Raw genomic sequence first — 20,114 nt, 5'->3', positions numbered from 1 at the left:
GTAAATGACATCGCCGAAGTTGAGGATCGGTAGGATGGTCAGTTTTACGAGGGCATGTTTGGCAGCATGAGTGAAGGATGCTTTGTTGCGAAATAGGAAGCTGATTCTAGATTTAATTTTGGATTGGAGATTCTTAATGTGAGTCTGGAAGGAGAGTTTACAGTCTAACCAGACACCTAGGTATTTGTAGTTGTCCACATAATCTGCATATAATCACTGCATATTGGATATGCTTGAATTACCCTACCAATGTTGTTCTTCTCAGACCATTTTGAAATATATATATGTTTTAATTAGGTAGATTTATAAAAACAAATTTTTAATTTAACTTGGCAAGTCAGTTAAGAACAAATTCTTATTTACAAGGGAACAGTGGGTTAACTGCCTTGTTCAGGGGGAGAACGACAGATTTTTACCTTGTCAGCTCAGGGATTCGATCCAGCAACCTTTCGATTACTGGCACAACGCTCTATCCACTAGGCTACCTGCCACCCCAGTACATGACTACAATGGTAATACATCATTTGTGTGAGCATAATCATGAGTTTTTCTTTTCTTTACTGGACTGATGGCCTGCATCTGATGGTCAGTCTGAGGGGAGAGAGGGTGCAATGGTGAGGCTGACACCATCCCTCCACTCTCCCTCCGTGCCTCCACTGAGAAAATGGGACACAGTCTTCCAGCTGATGGAGAAACTCAAGTCGCTCTGCATTATTTCTGCCTCATACACCAATTCATGTTGTTACTCCTATGACCAGAGAAAGTGAAATATTCCTTGATCTTAAAAGGATTCATGCTGCAAATAATGACAACGCAAGCTTATCGGAACACTTTGCTAAACTCATTAATTGCAGCTACAGTGCTGGCTGTAGGCAGAATGTGCATTTTATGGCTTGTAGAAGTGTTGAACAAAGTGTTGACAGTGCTGAATAACAACTTAAACATGAATTTACTCATAAAAACATCAGCCCTGTGCTGTATTCATTGAGTCTCTGGTCATGGTTTTGAAAGTTTTGAAATCTCGCATTATCAACTTTGCTTTGAGTTCGAGGTTTCTTTTTACAGTCTATGACTTGAGGAAACTGTGCAGACACAGTGATCTGAGCTCTCTGATTGGCTAGCAGTAGGCCAATAGGTGCACTTAAGTAGCTCTCCGGGCCTGCCGGGTAGGCGGAGTTCTACCTTCAGACACAATAAATGGTTCAAAATGGGAACATGTTGCCTTCCAGTGCCAGAGCTGCTGAATCAGGAGCTCCTACCGCCAACAGCATGAAATTTGACCCAAGTTGAACAATTTAAAGACAATGCTACCAAAAACTAATTAAGTGTATGTAAACTTCTGACCCACTGGGAATGTGATGAAAGAAATAATTCTCTACTATTATTCTTACATTCTTAAAATAAACTGACCTAAAACAGGGAATTGTTTTCTAGGATTAAATGTCAGGAATTGTGAAAAACTGAGTTAAATGTATTTGGCTAAGGTGAATGTAAACTTCTGACTTCGACTGTATATGGCGCTCTCCCCATTGTTAAAAAACTTGAGAGGCACACAGCAATGCGGTCGGAGCTCGATTTGGCCTTTGCGTGTATCCGGGGCCTCCGCAATTGCGTCACACCCTCCAAACGGAGGCTCCAGACAGCCTTTCCAGAATAAGCATAAATAGGCTATAAATCTTCAAGCAGATTTAAGTAAAAAACTTAAAGGTACATTCACTGTCTTCTTGGTAAGCAACTCCTGTGTAGATTTGGGCTTGTCTTTTAGGTTATTGTCCTGCTGAAAGATAAATTCATCTCCCAGTGTCTGTTGGAAAGCAGACTAAACCAGGTTTTCCTCTAGGATTTTGCCTGTGCTTAGCTCCATTCCATTTATTTTTTATCCAGAAAATATCACCTGTCCTTAACAATTATAAGCATATCCATAACATGATGCTAGGATTGAAAATATGGAGAGTGGTACTTAGTAATGTGTTGTGTTGGATCTGCCCCCAACATAACACTTTGTATTCAGGACCAAAAGTGAATTGCTTTGCCAATTTATTTGCAGTATTAATTTAGTGCCTTGTTGCAAACAGGATGCATGTTTTGGAATACAATGTATTGATCCATCCTCAGTTTCCTCCTATCACAGCCATTAAACTCTTACTGTTTTAAGGTCACCATTGGCAACATGGGGAAATCCTTGAGCGGTTTCGTTCCTCTCCGGCAACTGAGTTAAGAAAGGACGCTTTTATCTTTGTAGTGACTGGGTGTATTGATACACCATCCAAAGTGTAATTTATTACGCCACTATGCTCAAAGGGATATTTATTTGTAATTTTACTGATCTTCCACTAGGTACTACCCTTCTTTGCGAGGCATTGGAAAACCTCCCTGGTCTTTGTGGTTGAATCTGTGTTTGAAATTCACTGCTCGACTGACGGACCTTACAGATAATTGTATGTGTGGGGTACAGAGATGAGCTAGACATAAAACAAATAATGTTAAACACTATTATTGCACACAGAGTCCATGCAACTGTCGTGTCTTTGGCTATGCCCGATTAAGTGATATGTCAAGCTATTCTATAAAATAATTTCTCCGTATTTAATATCACCTGATTGAGCTAATCATGTAAATGTAATTAACTAGAGAGTCGGGCACCACAAAATTATGTTTATAGAGCTGTTATATTTCCGAATAAACTCTTAAAGACCTAGTAATATTTTACATCAATATCAGTCAATATTAATCATCATCTTAATTCAGTCTCATCTGAAAGTTGTACATTCTTGGTTATCTCCACGAACCCTGGCTCACAAGTTGAATCAGCAATACAAAATTGGGTTTAATTATTTATTTACTAAATACCTAACTAATCACACAGAATTACACATACACATAATTAAATCATAACTTGATTACAAATTACGTCATAAAGGAAAACGTCCCTAGTGGGCTGAACAAATACAACAGCTTATTACACAAAAGAAAAGGGGTTGGGTTTGAGTGAAAGAGCGGGAAGAGTGAGGAACAAAGGCGAAGCTGTGCTATCGTAAATACAGTATCTTATGCATTCTAAATTACCGCCCATTTGGAAAAGGAAAATGCAATAAATATTTACTCTGACCTGCGCTTCGGTAGGTTGGTGGTAGATGGAAGGCCGTGTTGCCCAACCAAGTCCTTTGAAGAATGTCTCTGGTTGTCAATTGGATACGTTGTAGTAACGTCGTTGGGTGATAGACGGAATACTCTGTCTGTTCCTTCCTAACCCTTGTTGTATCTGCTGTTGCTAAATCAACGGCTAGGAGGTATCACTTCTGTAGTGAATAAGAGTTCAACGTTCACACCATTCGCAACCAAAGCTCACGCTGATGTTGGCTTTGTTCTGTAGTTATTATCTGAACCATTCTGACATAGGACCGTCGTCCTACATCCTCGGAACAGGAGGTTATATTGTCGTCAAGGGCTTATATAGGAAGGGAGAGGCGTGTTTGAAGAGTTTTATAGCCCATGTCCCTTCACAGGGGCGGGCCACTGATTGAGCCCTGTCTTATGAAAACCCAAATCTCACATTTTAGAAGCTAAAATCACATTTCATCCCATCACGAATAATTTCATATTCAAACATTTAAATTGAACAACAATTCCATGTGAATCCGATAACTCTGATGTGTAGACTTTCCACTGTAGAGTTTATGTCATCTTATCATTGATGAGAATGTCTCAGATTACAACCAAACTGACATCATATTCATTAAGTACCACCGCATATGTTCCATTGGTCGGATTACCAGAACATGGTTCATTTCCCCCCACCTTCTGATGTTCCCAGAATCTCTATGTTAACCAAGGGTTTTGCAAATGTAGCCTCAGTAGGGTAGAGAGAGGAAAAAGGGGGGAAGAGGTATTTATGACTGTCATAAACCTACCCCCAAGGCCAACGTCATGACACAACTTATTATATGACTTGTTAAGCAAATGTCTACTCCTGAACTTATTTAGGCTTGCCATAACAATGGATGAATACTCATTGACTCAAGACATTTCAGCTATTCATTTCCACTTTTACATTAATTTCCACTTTTACATTATGGGGTATTGTGTGTAGGCCAGTGACAGAATATCTCAATTTAATCCATGTTCAATTCAGACTAACACAACAAAATGTGTAAAAAGTCAAGGATAGTGAATACTTTCTGAAGGCACATTAGATATTGCTTAATGCTTTCTAACCAAATGAGTGTGTATAGTGTTGAATTGATTGTTGTAATGAGCCTAGCCCAAGCTAATGACACTACCCTATTCTCTGGAGATTCCTCTTGAGATTCCCTGGCTAGACAGGCGACGGCAACAACATCTCATGTTGCGGGTGTGGTCCTCCTATTGGGATTTCTGTTTGGAAGTAGACACTGCACTGCTTTGTGTGTATGTGCATAATGTATGATTGCCCCTGTAGCATACAGTGAGGGATGTGTCTCATTTGTGATTAGGTGCTGGATACTGACACTAATACACACACTCTACACACACGTACATATGGATTTGATTCTATAGATATGTTGAAGAAGTATGTGATAATGGGTTTTGAAGTGTAATGTTTTAGCTGAATGTAAATTGCCTTAATATTGCTGGACCCCAGGAAGAGTAGCTGCTGCCTTGATAGCAGCTAATGAGTAATGAGCATTTCCATGTAAAGGACCCATGAGCACCAACATGTGAAGTTCATAGGAACATGTCAAATTTGGTGTGAAATGAAAGCTAAGAGTCTATACTTTTGTTGTTGAAATAAAGGCATATACATTTTTCAACCATTTCTTTGCATGCTTTGATTTCTGGTTAAACAGATGGAAAAGGTTTTAAAATGAATTAGAAATACATCAAAACACAATAATTTTGAAGTAAAGACATGCCAACTAATATTACAACTTATATTTAAATAAATTTCCTTGTGGAAGTTTAAAAAACATTGCCCTGTGCCTTGGAATTAATTCCATTACCAATTTTTTCTAATTTCTCTCCCTCTTGAGGACGGAGGATAATGAAAGTTCACAAAAGTAACAAGTAAAGGTAGACATACAAATAGTTATATTATTTTGACTGATATCTATTTGGTTTATGAATGAATGATTAAAGCTAAATTGGTAATAGAATTTCAGAAAAATCTGTAACGGATTTACTGCAATTGAGTTGGCTACAATGAGAAATCATAATAGTCACAAACCACAGTTGGGACACCTGCTACAGTGCTCCCTTCCGCTGGCGTCTCCCTTCCGATGGCGTCTCCCTTCCGCTGGCGTCTCCCTTCCACTGGCATGTTCCACTGGTGTACTGTTATTTTTATTTTTGTCATCTGATGGTCAAAGCAAGTGTGAAAACAGTCTGGACAACCCCTCCCTCCCTCTGTCTCCCTCTCTCTCTGTCTCCCTCTCTCCCTCTGTCTCCCTCTCTCCCTCTGTCTCCCTCTCTCCCTCTGTCTCCCTCTCTCCCTCTGTCTCCCTCCCCCGCTCTGTCTCCCTCCCTCTCTCTCTCTCTCTCTCTCTGACTCCCTCCCTCCCTCTGTCTCTCTCCCTCTCTCCCTCTGCCTCCCTCCCTCCTCTCCCTCTCTCTGCCTCTCTCCCTCTCTCTGCCTCTCTCCCTCTCTCTCCCTCTCTCTCCCCCCTCCCTCTGTCTCCCCTCCCTCTGTCTCCCTCTCTCTCTCTTGCCCCTACCCCTCCCCCCCTCCCTCCCTCCCTCCCTCCCTCCCTCCCTGCCCCTCCCTCCCTCCCTCCCCCTCCCTCCCTCCCTCCCTCCCTCCCTCCCTCTCTCTCTGCCCCCTCCCTCTGTCTCCCTCTCTCTCTCTCTCTCTCTCTGCCCCTCCCTCTGTCTCCCTCTCTCTCTCTGCCCCTCCCTCTCTCTCTTTGCCCCTCCCTCTGTCTCCCTCTCTCTCTTTGCCCCTCCCCTCTCTCTTTGCCCCTCCCTCCCTCCCTCCCTCCCTCCCTCCCTCCCTCCCTCCCTCCCTCCCTCCCTCCCTCCCTCCCTCCCTCCCTCCCTCCCTCCCTCCCTCCCTCCCTCCCTCCCTCCCTCCCTCCCTCCCTCCCTCCCTCCCTCCCTCCTCTATCTCTGCCTCTCTCCCTCCCTCTGTATCCCTCTCTCTGTCTTCCCCTATCTCTGACTCCCTCCCTCCCTCTGTCTCTCTCCCTCTCTCCCTCTGCCTCCCTCCCTCCGTCTCCCTCTCTCTGCCTCTCTCCCTCTCTCTGCCTCTCTCCCTCTCTCTCCCTCTCTCTACCCCTCCCTCTGTCTCCCTCCCTCTGTCTCCCTCTCTCTCTTTGCCCCTACCCCTGTCTCCCTCCCTCCCTCCCTCCCTCTGTCTCCCTCTCTCTCTCTCTCTCTCTCTCTCTGCCCCTCCCTCTTTCTCGCTCTCTCTCTCTGCCCCCTCTCTGTCTCTGTCCCTGCCCCTCCCTCCCTCCCTCCCTCCCTGCCCCTCCCTCCCTCCCTCCCTCCCTCCCCCTCCCTCCCTCCCTCCCTCCCTCCCTCCCTCCCTCCCTCCCTCCCTCCCTCCCTCCCTCCCTCCCTCCCTCCCTCCCTCCCTCCCTCCCTCCCTCTCTGTCTCTGCCTCTCTCCCTCCCTCTCTATCTCTGCCTCTCTCCCTCCCTCTGTATCCCTCTCTCTGTCTTCCCCTATCTCTGTCTCCCTGTCTCCCTCTCTCTCTATGCCCCTCTCTCTGTCTCTGCCTCACTCCCTCCCTCCCTCTGTCTCCCACTCTCTCTGCCCCTCCCTCTGTCTCCCTCTCTGCCCCTCTCTGTCTCCCTCTCTCTTTCTGCCCTTCTCTCTGTCTCCCTCTCTCTCTCTGCCCTCTCTCTCTCTCGTTCTCTCGTTCTCTCTCTCTCTCTCTCTCTCTCTGTCTCTCTCTGCCCCTCTCTCTCTCTCATTCTCTCTCTCTCTCTAATTAACATAAACACATTTAGCATCTCCTGGCTTCCACACATAGCCTACAAGTCTAATAAATCAATTTAATATAGCCTACACACATGAAATGAAGAAAATGTAGTCTATTTCAGAAGAACAGAATAGCATAATCTGAGTTGTCTTTATGTTAGGTCCTGATCTGGCAATGCGCACACATATAAGTGTGATTGTTCCATTAGCGGAAAACACCATTATCATAAGTGACTGCAAATGCAATTATGCATGTAATGCTTTTATTATAAAGATGCATTTTTTTTGTGAAAATTATCTTCCCCAAACATGAAACTCATGCGCTACTTATGTATGCCAGTTAGTCTCTACACCCCTTGTAAAGTGGATTAACGTGCTTAATGTTAAGAAGTTATTTGGCCACTTTAGTTGTGATACAAACCTTATTAAAGCATACAGGCCTTTGGACTAGGCTAGGGGGAAATAGGGCATCTTTTCTTATGCTGGGCATCATTCACAAGTGATAGGCTAATATTGTCCCCCATCAGACTATTCCTGATTGAATCTTGTCTTTACATATACTAAATAACATATGTGTGAAATTTGTTTTGATATAGAATAGACCATTATCATGCACCTGTATCGAAACAGGGGCAGCGGGAAAAAATACATATCATCTGTGCACTTAAATAGCGAATGGAGGACGCTTTTCCCCGTGGTTTATTTTCATGTCAGCCAGGTAGGCTGTACTCCTGTTGTAAATATAAGCAATGAGCTTAATATTAGGCAAGTTGAGAAATAAATATAGCAGGCCTAGCCTATAGAAAGCTAATGGGATCCTCCTCTTTTTGGTAGAGGCCATCACTCTGTTTTCTCATGCAATTGCATAGCCTATAGAAATATTGCGCAAAATGAGCTCATGGGCTCTCATGAAGAGTTTGATTTGATTTTCGAAGACATTTACATTGATGTCAGAGTGATTAGAAGTACAATTGAGTGCTGAGTACTGAGCATTTAGCAAGTTTGGCAGACTACTAATGACCAGCAGCAGCATCAGAGCTTTGAGAAGCCTAATTACTGTGACTAAACAGTTACATGGAATTTTACTGCCTTCTTGACTCGTGACCGCCAGTGTTGCGGTAATATGATCATTGCAACAGCCCTAGTCCGGACCGGCCTTGACTTGGCCCAAACATAGACATCCCATGATTCTTTCAGATTTCGTCCAGTCCGAATCTGAACCAATCATAGACGTCTATGTTTTACAAGTATGTAGAGCACAGTACAGTACAGAAGAGTACATACAGTAAAGTCAAGTAAAAGAAAAATGTATGGGGATAAACACAGAATTTCTGAACTTCACCTTGGAAATAATGGATGAAGCAGAGCTGAGTTCCTTTGTGGAGTTAATTTTTCTAAGGTAATGTACAGAATGGAGGTATTTATCCTGCTTATACCACAGTTGCCAAATAATACAATACTAAAGCACACATTTCCCGGTTGATATAAAAATAAATAATTTATATTTTAATTTTTATGGCATCGGGCTGAACAATGCCATTTACCTGTAACTGTATTCATGCCTTTTGTGCCTTATTGCTTAAGTACAGTACACAGTAGAGCACACTGAAGATGAGTACACTATAATGTACTGTATTGTACTGTACTGTACAATACTGTACATTACTGTACTCTGCTCTACCATACTCTACAGTGCTGTGCCGTACTTTGATGTCCAAATTTAGACGTCTATGATGTAAAATATAGACATCTATGATTGGTTCAGATTTGGTCCTTCAGCATAACGTTTCTTACAGGTTTCCTCGTTGTTCTATTTAAAGTCATGTTCTCAAATTGTTCGGAGAACATTAAGAAACAACGTTCTTCTTTGGGAATTTCATTACTTCACATAACGTTTCCTACATGTTTCGTCATTGTTCTATTTAAAGTCATGTTCTCAAATTGTTCAGAGAGTGTTAACTAACAACATTCTTCGGTGGGAATTTCAATACTTCAGCATAACATTTCCTTCAGGTTTCCTCACTTTGCCTTTTAGGAATTTCAGTGCTTTAGCACTGTGACATTTAAAGAACATACATTATTTCAAAACATACATTCCGTTCTCAACTTCATCAAAACTCTATTTGTTAAGTGTGTTCAGGTGTTTTGTCCACACCCACTAATTGACCACACCTGATCTTAATGAGTACTTGTTTCCTTTGAAATAGGGTCTGTTTGAATAGACTTAAATTAACAGTTTTGTACGAGTTTAAAAAAACACAGCATGCTAGCCATATCCTGGTGGCAAAGTGGACTAATTCCATGGATAGCAAACAGAAGATCATAGGTTTGAATCTCACTGATGCTGTGCACAATTAAAAAATGTATTTCTATGTGTCCTATTTGTGATTGGAGTTCAAAAACCACTAAACAAAAATATAGATATAAAGTGTTGGTTTCATGAGCTGAAATAAAAGATCCCAGAAATGTTCCTTACCCACAAAAAGCTTGTGCACACATTTCTTTAATCCCTGTTAGTGAGCATTTCTCCTTTGCTCATCCATCCACCTGACAGTTGTGCCATATCAATAATCTGATTAAACAGCATGATCATTACAGATGCACCTTGTGTTGGGGTCAATAAAAAAACACTAAAAATGTGCAGTTTTGTCACACTACGCAATGCCACAGATGTCTCAAGTTTTGAGGGAGCCTGCAATTGGCATGCTGACTGCAGGAATGTCCACCAGAGCTGTTGTCAGAGAATTGAATGTTAATTTCTCTACCATAAGATAATTTTTGAGAAATTGGCAGTTTGTCCAACCAGCCTCCCAACCACAGACCACATATAACCACGCCAGCCCAGGATCTCTAACATCCGGCTTCTTCACCTGTGGGATCATCTGAGACCAGCCACCTTGACAGCTGATAAAACTGGGGGTTTGCAACTGAAGAATTTCTAATTGCTATTCATCCAAAAGTGAAAATGCTTCCCCCTATCCCAAAGAAGTTTTAATGGATAAATCCCGGTTTCAACTGTACCGGGTAGATGGCAGACAGCATGTATCGCGTTGTGTGGGAAAGCGGTTTGCCCCATGAACTTTGTGAACAGTGCCCCATGATGGTGGTGAGGTTATGGTATGGGCAGGCACAAGCCATGGACAACACAATTGCATTTTATTGATTGCAATTTGAATGCACAGAGATACTGTGACGAGATCCTGGGGCCTATGGTCATGCCATTTATCCGCCACCATCATATCAAGTTTCAGCATGATAACGCATTAGCCCCATGTCGCAAGGATCTGTACTCAATTCCTTACTCAATTACTGGTAGCTGAAAATGTCCAAGTTATTCCATGGCCTGCATACTCACCAAACATGTCACCCATTGAGCATGTGTGGGATGCTCTGGATTGACGTGTACGACAGTGTGTTCCAGTTCCCGCCAATATGCAGCAACTTCACACAGCCATTGAAAAGGAGTGGGACAACATTCCAAATGCCACAATCAGCCTGATCAACTCTATGCGAAGGAGATGTGTCGCGCTGCATGAGGAAAATGGTGGTCAAACCAGACACTGACTGGTTGTCTTATCCACGCCCCTACCGTACCTCTTTTTTTAACAAGATATCTGTGACCAACAGATGCATATCTGTATTCCCAGTCATTTGAAAACCATAGATTAGGGCCCAATGCGTTCATTTAAATTGACAGATTTTCTTATATGAACTGTAACTCAGTAAAATCTTTGAAATTGTTACATGTTGGGTTTATATTTTTGTTCAGTGTCATCAACCCAAACTAAGCTAGCAGTGTTATTAAAAGTCTTATTAAAAATGTTGTGAAAGTTGTAAAAAGTTATTCAAAAACCTCCAAATAACCTTACATTGCAATCAAAACATTCACAGCATTTAGAAAATGTTCTCAGAATGTTATTTAATTACCTTCAAATAACCTATAATTTCCATTCTCAGAAAGTTAATAGAACCTCAATGCAATCTAAAAATGTAGGTTCCCAGAACAGGCTAAATTTTCACTTCTGTTCTTAGAACGTTTTGAAAACTTTCCGTTCTACCAGCCAGGAAACTTATGGCTTCGTTCCCAGAGCTAATGGGAACCTGTTAGAGGAATTTAACTCCTATATGTTCATTAACCAATTCCTTTATAACAAAGCAAAACAACTGTCTGTTTCTAAGAATTTGTAAGGTTCTTATTTGCATAAAATAGACAAAAGATCAGTCTCAAAATTAATCAATAGCGTTTATTCCCAAGAGCTCGGAACATAATCACATGTACATTAGTTTATATATCACACATAGCATCATGTCGTACGAAATGTCTCTCCTCCTCTTGGACAATGACAAAGCTGCTTTTCAATTAAATTCTAACACATACACATTGCTTATCTTCTGCTACCATATGTTACACAATCTACTGCACGCCCAATGGTTTCTCCCCTCCCTGGTTGGGTACCAGACATCTTTCCTGTTGTTAGTTTCACTGTGATCACGAGTTGTCTGTTGACCCTTCCTCTTGGCTTATGTACCAACATATTCTTCAACAGACAGCAGATAACGCTGAGTTATAACTCTACGCCAAATGTATACATTATTTAGTCATTATTGATAAAAATCCTTCAACAGAAACCAAAACATACATTCACACAACTTCCAAGGAACCAAATGTGCTAGCTGGGGTGTGGTTTGTTAATCTTTGAAAGTTTTTGTTTGGCATAAATTAAGTGAATTCCGTTAATGTGGAATTGCCCTGACCTCTCTTCTCCCTGCACGGTAAAATCATAATGAATACTAATGAAAGTCAGTGGGTGAAAGGGACTGTAGGAGACACGTTTAGTACTGAAGATGATGTATTATCTGGGGAGTCAGATCATTTAAGTGCATATCTGTATAGCTGATAAGTCTGTGTCTCCACTCAGCACAATGCTATGGGCTGAATGCAGTATTATACTGGAAGTGTTAGAGGATTCCAGTATTTGGCGTATAGTAACAGAACATCACTGAGTTTCCTATATCTGACATAGTTGTTAGGATGGTGTTTCTTTGGCCTCATGTCCTATAGTGCCTCATGTCCTGTTGTGCCTCATGTCCTGTAGTGCCTCATGTCCTGTAGTGCCTCATGTCCTGTTGTGCCTCATGTCCTGTAGTGCCTCATGTCCTGTAGTGCCTCATGTCCTGTAGTGCCTCATGTCCTGTAGTGCCTCATGTCCTGTTGTGCCTCTGTTGTGCCTCATGTCCTGTTGTGCCTCATGTCCTGTAGTGCCTCATGTCCTGTTGTGCCTCATGTCCTGTAGTGCCTCATGTCCTGTAGTGCCTCATGTCCTGTAGTGCCTCATGTCCTGTAGTGCCTCATGTCCTGTAGTGCCTCATGTCCTGTTGTGCATCATGTCCTGTTGTGCCTCATGTCCTGTTGTGCCTCATGTTCTGTAGTGCTTGAGATAGAGAGACAAAATGATAGGCCATCTCAAATGGATTCATAAGATCCAGGATAACGAATTGCGTGTTTGGTACCAAGGTACGAGATGGAACTTGTCGACAGACAGCAAAATCTGACATTCAAGTGCATCAAATCATAGGCAGTTGGCACAATAAAAACGCCACTTTTCACAAATCAGAGAAATGCCTTCAACATCAGGAAGGACAGTATCTATTTAGAAGATAGATGAGAAGGCTGAAAGCCCAAATACATATAAGTTAGGCTAATTATTGAGGAGTGCAACCAATAAATTGAGATATTTATTTGCTCCTGTCCCTAACCAGTGACTGTTGCAGCATCTCACTTCTGTTAGAGATTATGGAAAAAATGAAAATAAGACAGAAGAGAATGAATGAGAAAGCCATATATATTTAATCATTGAGTAAATGTTGTAGAGTAGGGGTGACAAACGTGGAGGGCCTAGTGTCTGCAGGTTTTTGGTTTTTCCTTTCAGTTAAGCCCTAGACAACCAGGTGTGGGGAGTTCCTTACTAATTAGTGACCTTTATTCATCAATCAAGTACAAGGGAGGAGCAAAAACCTGCAGACACTCGGCCCTATGTGGATTGATTTTGACACCTGTGCTGTAGAGATTGCGAAAAGATAACTTATGTTACCAATGACGTTGTACAGCATCGGTCCACTCATTAGGACTAGCCCACCCTAGCCTAGTGCTCCTATTCCCTGAAATGCCAAGCCCTGCTCTTGGGGCCTTGCCAGAGAGACATGCCCTGCCGTGCCCTGTCCTGCCTAGCCTAGCCGGTCTGCTTGCTTGCTCAGGCTTACATAAAGCATTTCTGCTAAATGCTGTGCTTATTACACAACCATGGAATAGGTAGGGAAATATAGGCCAGGGGGGTGAGTGCTGGCTGGCTTATGTCACCCGGGAGGATGCTAGTCGTGCACTCAACCGTCTGGACCACGGTGGCCGGACAGGGGAACTCTGTTTCCTCTACATCGGGGGTGTCAAACTCATTCCACAGAGGGCTGAGTGTCTGTGGATTTTTGTTTTTTCCATTCAATTAAGACCTAGATAACCAGGTGAGGGGAGTTCCTTACTAATTAGTGACCTTAATTCATCAATCAATTACAAAGGGTGGAGCGAAAACCCGCAGACACTTGGCCCTCCGTGGAATGAGTTTGACACGTGCTCTACATTAACCAGTCTTATCAGCTGGCGCTGGGCCAAGAAGAGGCTAAGCACAGATCATGCTGATGCAACACTCACTGACATGTGAGCATTTTGCTTTTCAGTTCGGAGATGGATGCAAGACCTTTTGTGACCCAACGTCACCCAATAAGCGGAGGACAACTTTATTATTATGATTCATTTGATTTACTCATGCAATAGGCTATATTACCCACTTTCATATAAACACTGGCCCTGTCCGAATACCTATATTTGAATCCTAAATATTATGTTTTTTGAGTATGCGGAATAAATCAATTTTAATAGTATGCGACATTTCGAAAATCAAGTCTACTTTAAATGCCCGGTTGTAATACTAATTTCTGCTTTGACAACAGCTAATCAGTTCGATCAACAAATAGCGGGAAGCAACAGAATCACGCGTGACCCGTTCTCAGCATGCGAAAATATAATTTTTAATAGTATGCAACATTTCGAAAATAATTTCTGAAAACAGTCTTTACAAAAAAATGGAAAAAAATGGATTTCTGTTATCTCATTGAAAAGTGTTTCTTGTTCTCATGGGCTTCGTCATAGCCTTTTAACTAAATACTAAACCATGTTCAGATTTGGAAATGAAAATGAGCTATTATCAGGTTGGTTAATGATTTGCCAGTCTGTTGAATTTGGAAGAATCCACCAGCACTGGGCCCCGCCCAACCTACTCAGCCAATCAGAAGCTTCTACTGCGTTACAACCGTGGCATACTGCATACTTTTTACTAAACAGTATGTGCTAAATATTATTGGGTAAATAGTATGCAGTTTAAGTATGTAGTACGCTAGTATGGGTATTCAGAAACAGCTAGTATGTTCCCCTTCTCATTAAAATGTTTTCTTCCGTTCTCATTTTCTGCTCATTCCTCACAGTTCCCGACCTCTTCAAGAGGAATTGACTAGAAATGCTGATCTAATTCTCTCTAAGTATGTGGAAGCTGAGCTCACAACTGCCCTCTGTACCTAATACCTCCCATTTGTCCAATTATTCTGAATTTATCATGTCCATTTTCCTTCTTCCACACTCTAGCCGACATTCAGTAGTCATCCAACCCATCTTATTACTTTATTAGGTTGTAATTGCACTCAAGGGGGACACCCAACCCATTGGGCACAAACTGATTAAATCAATGTTGTTTCAACTTAATCCGTCAATATGTTGTGACATTGAATCACTGTGGAAAACACATTGGATTTGAAAAAGTCAAAGCAACTGTTGTTTTGAAGGTAAAATCATCATCATTATGGTAACCAATTTTCAACAAAGACCACATTTGTATAAAATATGTTGAATTTTTGCCTTTGAAACAACATCAGATTTTCAACATAATATCCACTATAAAAAAAACAATAGACTGGGCAGCACCTTGCATCCGACTGTAGAGTTGATATAGCTACAGCTATCTCTTCGGTCTCCCATCCAGGGTTTTAATCAAGCCCTGCATAGCTTTGATATTTGTCACTGAAATCTCCACTTAATAGATTCACTGTTGCTATTGAAGTAATTCCAAAGAGTCGGTTAAAAACCTCTCGACACCATTCGCTGAAAAGGCAGAAAGCAAAATTCAAATGTTTTTTTTTAAATATTTAACTTTCATACATTCACAAGGGCAATACACCAAATTAAAGCTTAACTTTTTGTTGATCTACCCATCGTGTCTGATTTCAAAAAGGCTTTACAATGAAAGCACACCATATGATTATGTTAGGTCAGAGCCTAGTCACAAAAAAACATACAGCCATTTTCCAGCCAAAGAGAGGAGTCAAAAAAAGCAGAAATAGAGATAATATTAAACACTAACATTTGATGATCTTCATCAGATGGCACTCATAGGACTTCATGTTACACAATACATGTATGTTTTGTTCGATAATGTGAATATTTGGAAATTATAGGTTATTTGGAGGTAATTAAATAACGTTCTGTAAACATTATAACATTGCGAGCTGTTTGAAGCTGGTGGAGCAAAACCAAACTTTTGTTTTGGTCAACCAGCTTCAAACAGCTATAAAAGACATTTTACAGTGATTATATGGGACTTTGAGCAAACTGGAAACCGCACATCCTGAGGCCATATTTGTTGTAGCTGGGGCTATTATTAATAAAGGAAATCTTAGGAAAGTTTTCCCGAAATCTCCTGTGCCACACGGGGAGAGAAGACGCTTGAACAATGTTATTCTCCCTATTCTGTGATGGTTACAAGGCCCACCCCCGCCCGCCCTACAGCAAATCAAATCACTCTTGGGATATGTTCCGAGGCCCCTCTGGAATATCATTGACGTCTACACTATCTCTGTCACTGGTTTCATCATCAAGTGCATAGAGGATGTTGTTCCTACAGTGACGATTAAAGCATATCCAACCCAAAAAAATGTGGTAATTGGCAGCTTTCGAGCAAAAATAAAAGCGTAACCACCCCATTTAACCACGGCAAGGTGACTGGGAACATGGACGAGTACAAACAGACCAGCTACAACCTCTGTAAGTCAATCATAGCGGCAAAAATATATTAACGGGGCAATGTGCAGTCACAATTCAGTGGCTCAGACACAATACATGTGGCAGGGACTATAACAGACTATAAAGAGGAAACCAGCTATGTCGAGGACACCGATGCCTCACTCCTAGACAAACTTAACACATTCTTTGCCAGCTTCAAGGAAAACAACACAGAGCCACCATCGTGGGCCCCCACTGCTCAAGAGGACGACGGCTTCCCGATTATAGGACTTTCAAGCATGGCTGCCAGCCCGGACGGCATACCAAGGTGTGTCTCCAGTGCATGATGCAGGCCAGCTGGCTGGAGTGTTTACGGACATATTCAACCTATCCCTATACCAGTCTGTTGTCCCCTCTTACTTCAAGATGTCCAGCATTTTTCATGTACCCAAGCAAGCTAAGGTAACTAAACTATGTGAGAATGCTATTCATTGACTACAGCTCAGCGTTCAACACCATAGTGCCCTCAAAGCTCATCAATAAGCTAAGGACCCTGGGACTAAGCACCTCCCTCTGCAACTGGATCCTGGACTTCCTGATGGGCCGCCCCCAGGTGGTAAGGGTAGGTGACAACATACCCGCCACGCTGATCCTCAACACAGGGGCCCCTCGGGTGCGTGCTCAGTCCCCTCCTGTATTCCCTGTTCACTCATGACTGCACGGCCAGACACGACTCCAATACCATCATTTGCCAATGACACCACAGTGTTAGGCCTGATCACCGTCAACAACGAGACAGCCTATATGGAGGAGGTCAGAGACCTGGCCGTGTGGTGCCAGGACAACAACCTCTCTCTCAACGTGATCAAGACAAAGGAGATGATTGTGGACTACAGCAAAAAGATGACCGAGCACACCCCCATTCCCATCGACGGGGCTGCAGTGGAGCAGGTTGGGAGCTTCAAGTTCCTTAGTGTTTACATCACCAACAAACTAACATGGTCCAAGCACACCAAGACAGTCGTGAAGAGGGTACGACAAAACCTATTCCCCCCAGGAGACTGAAAAGATTTGTCATGGGTCCTCAGATCCTCAAAAGGTTCTACAGCTGCACCATTGAGAGCATTCTGACTGGTTGCATCACTGCCTGGTATGGCAACTGCTCGGCCTCCGACCGCAAGGCACTACAAAGGGTAGTGAGAACGGCCCAGTACATCACTGGGGCCAAGCTTCCTGCCATGCAGGACCTCTATACCAGGCAGTTTCAGAGGAAGGCCCTAAAAATGGTCAAAGACTCTATCCACCCTAGTCATAGACTGTTCTCTCTGCTACCTCTCTGCTACAAGCGGTACCAGAGCACCAAGTCTAGGTCCAAGAGGCTTCAAAACAGCTTCTACCCCCAAGCCATAAGACTCCTGAACATCTAGTCAAATGGTTACCCAGACTGTTTGCAGTGTACCCCCCCACCCCTCTTTACACTTTAATACCTACATGTAAGTACTAACTCAACTAACAGGTGCCCCCGCACATTGACTCTGTATCGGTACCCCCCTGTATATAGTCTCGCTATTGTTATTTTACTGCTGCTCTTTAATTACTTGTTATCTTTATCTCTTTTTCTTATCCGTATTTTTTGAAACTGCATTGTTGGTTAGGGGCTCGTAAGTAAGCATTTCACTGTAAGGTCTGTATTCGGCGCACGTGACTAATAACAATTGATTTAAATCGCCCCGTAGCACTCACCTCTGTTATCATGAAGTGCTTTGAGAGGCTGGTCAAGGACCATATCACCTCTACCTTGCCCGACATCTTAGACCCACTACATTTTGCATACCTCCCCAACAAATCCAAGGGCGACGCATTCACCATTGCACTGCACATTACCCTATTCCACCGAGACAATAGGAATACCTATGTGAGGATGCTGTTCATCAACTAGAGTTCTGCTTTCAACACCATTGTGCCCACCAAGCTTGTTACTAAGCTCAGTGTTCTGAACCCCTCCCTGTGCAACTGGGTCCTAAACTTCCTGATGGGTTAACCCCAAGTGGTGAGGGTAGGCAACAACATCTCTGCCATGCTGATCCTCAACACAGAACCCCCTAGGGGTGCGTGCTCAGCCCCCACCTGTACTCCCTGTTTACCCATTACTGTGTGGCTACGCACTACTCCCAACTCAAACATAAAGTTAGCTGAAGACACGACATTGGTAGGCCTGATTACCAATAATAATGAGACAGCCTACAGGGAGGAGGTTAGAGCCCTGGCGGAGTGATGCCAGGAAAATAACCTGTCCCTCAACATCAAAAAACAAAGGAGGACTACAGGAGACAGAGGCAGCATGCCCACACAACGACGGGGTTCTGTTGGTGTGCGTAACAAGTCACATAAGTTGCATGGACTCACTCTGTGTGCAATAATAGTGTTTAACATCATTTTTAACATAATTTTTCAACGACTACCCCACCTCTGTACGCCACAAATACAATTATCTGTAAGGTTCCTCAGTCAAGCAGTGAATTTCAAACACGGATTCAACAACAAAGACCAGGGAAGTTTTCCAATGCCTCACAAAGATGGGCACCTATTGGTAGATGGGTAAAACGAAAGAAAGCAGACATTGAATATCCCTTTGAACATGGTGAAGTTATTAATTACACTTTGGAGGGTGTATCAATACACCCAGTCACTACAAAGATACAGGCGCTCTTCATAACTCAGTTGCAGGAGAGGAACTAAACCGCTCAGGGATATCACCAGGAGGCCAATGGTGACTTTAAAATAGTTACAAAGTTTGATGGCTATGATAGGAGAAAAACTGAGGCTGGATCAAAAACATGGTAGTTACTCCACAATACTAACCTAATTGACAATGTGAAAAGAAGGAAGCATGTACAGAATAAAACATATTCTAAGACATGCACAAGGCACTAAAGTAATACTGCAAAAATATGTCAAAGCAATTTACTTTTTGTCCTGAATTCAAAGTGTTATGTTTGGGGTAAATCCAATACAACACATTACTGAGTACCACTCTACATATTTTCAAGCATAGTGGTGGCTTCATCATGTTATGGTTATGCTTGTAATTGTTAAGGACTGGGGGGGGGGTTTCAGGATAAAAAATAAAAGGAATGCACAATTTGACAGAGCTTGAAGAATGTTGAAAAGAATAATGGCACATGTGGCACAATCCAGGTGTGCAAAGCTCTTATAGGCTGACCCAGAAATAGGGTTTGGCGGTACCTTACCAGGGTATACGGTATTACTGGAAGTGCACACAATCGGCACTATTTGTTTTCAAATAAAATAAAATTGTATTGGTCACATATACATGGTTAGCAGATGTTAATGCGAGTGTAGCGAAATGTTTGTGCTTCTAGTTCTGACCGTGCAGTAATATCAAACAAGTAATCTAACAATTTCACAAAAACGACCTTATACACACAAGTGTAAAGGAATGATTAAGAATATGTACATATAAATATATGGATGAGCGATGGCCGAATGGCATAGGCAGGATGCAGTAGATGGTAAGAGTACAGTATATACATATGAGATGAGTAATGCAGGGTATGCAAACATTATATAAAGTTGCATTGTTTAAGTGACTAGTGATACATTTATTACACCCAAATGTTAATTATAAAAGGGGCTAGAGATTGAGTCTATATGTTGGCAGAAACCACTCAATGTTAGTGATGGCTGTTTAACAGTCTGATGGCCTTGAGATAGAAGCTGTTTTTCAGTCTCTCGGTCCCAGCTTTGATGCACCTGTACTGACCTCGCCTTCTGGATGATAGCAGGGTGAGCAGGCAGTGGCTTGGGTGGTTGTCCTTGATGATCTTTTTGGCCTTCCTATGACAACGGGTGGTGTAGGTGTCCTGGAGGGCAGGTAGTTTTCCCCCGGTGATGCGTTGTGCAGTCCTCACTACAAATTGGAGTGGGTCTAGGGTGTCAGGTAGGGTGGAGGTGATATTATCCTTGACTAGTCTCTCAAAGCACCTCATGATGACGGAAGTGAGTGCTACGGGGCGATAGTCGTTTAGCTAAGTTACCTTAGCTATCTTGGGATCAGGAACAATGGTGGCCCTCTTGAAGCATGTGGGAACAGCAG

The 20,114-nt window shown here is 42.5% G+C and overlaps 1 protein-coding gene across 2 annotated transcripts in view; it reads left to right on the top strand.

Moving 5' to 3' along the window:
• LOC135512680 (ankyrin repeat domain-containing protein 13C-like) overlaps window positions 1–20,114 on the top strand; it is an 84,547-nt gene that overhangs the window by 13,524 nt on the left and 50,909 nt on the right. The gene's annotated exons all lie outside the window — the stretch shown is intronic.

This window comes from Oncorhynchus masou, chromosome 24 (assembly GCF_036934945.1).
Source record: "Oncorhynchus masou masou isolate Uvic2021 chromosome 24, UVic_Omas_1.1, whole genome shotgun sequence".
Lineage (NCBI taxonomy): Eukaryota > Metazoa > Chordata > Actinopteri > Salmoniformes > Salmonidae > Oncorhynchus > Oncorhynchus masou.
Note: the sequence above shows the minus strand (reverse complement) of the source record. Positions and strands in the feature narration are given on the sequence as shown.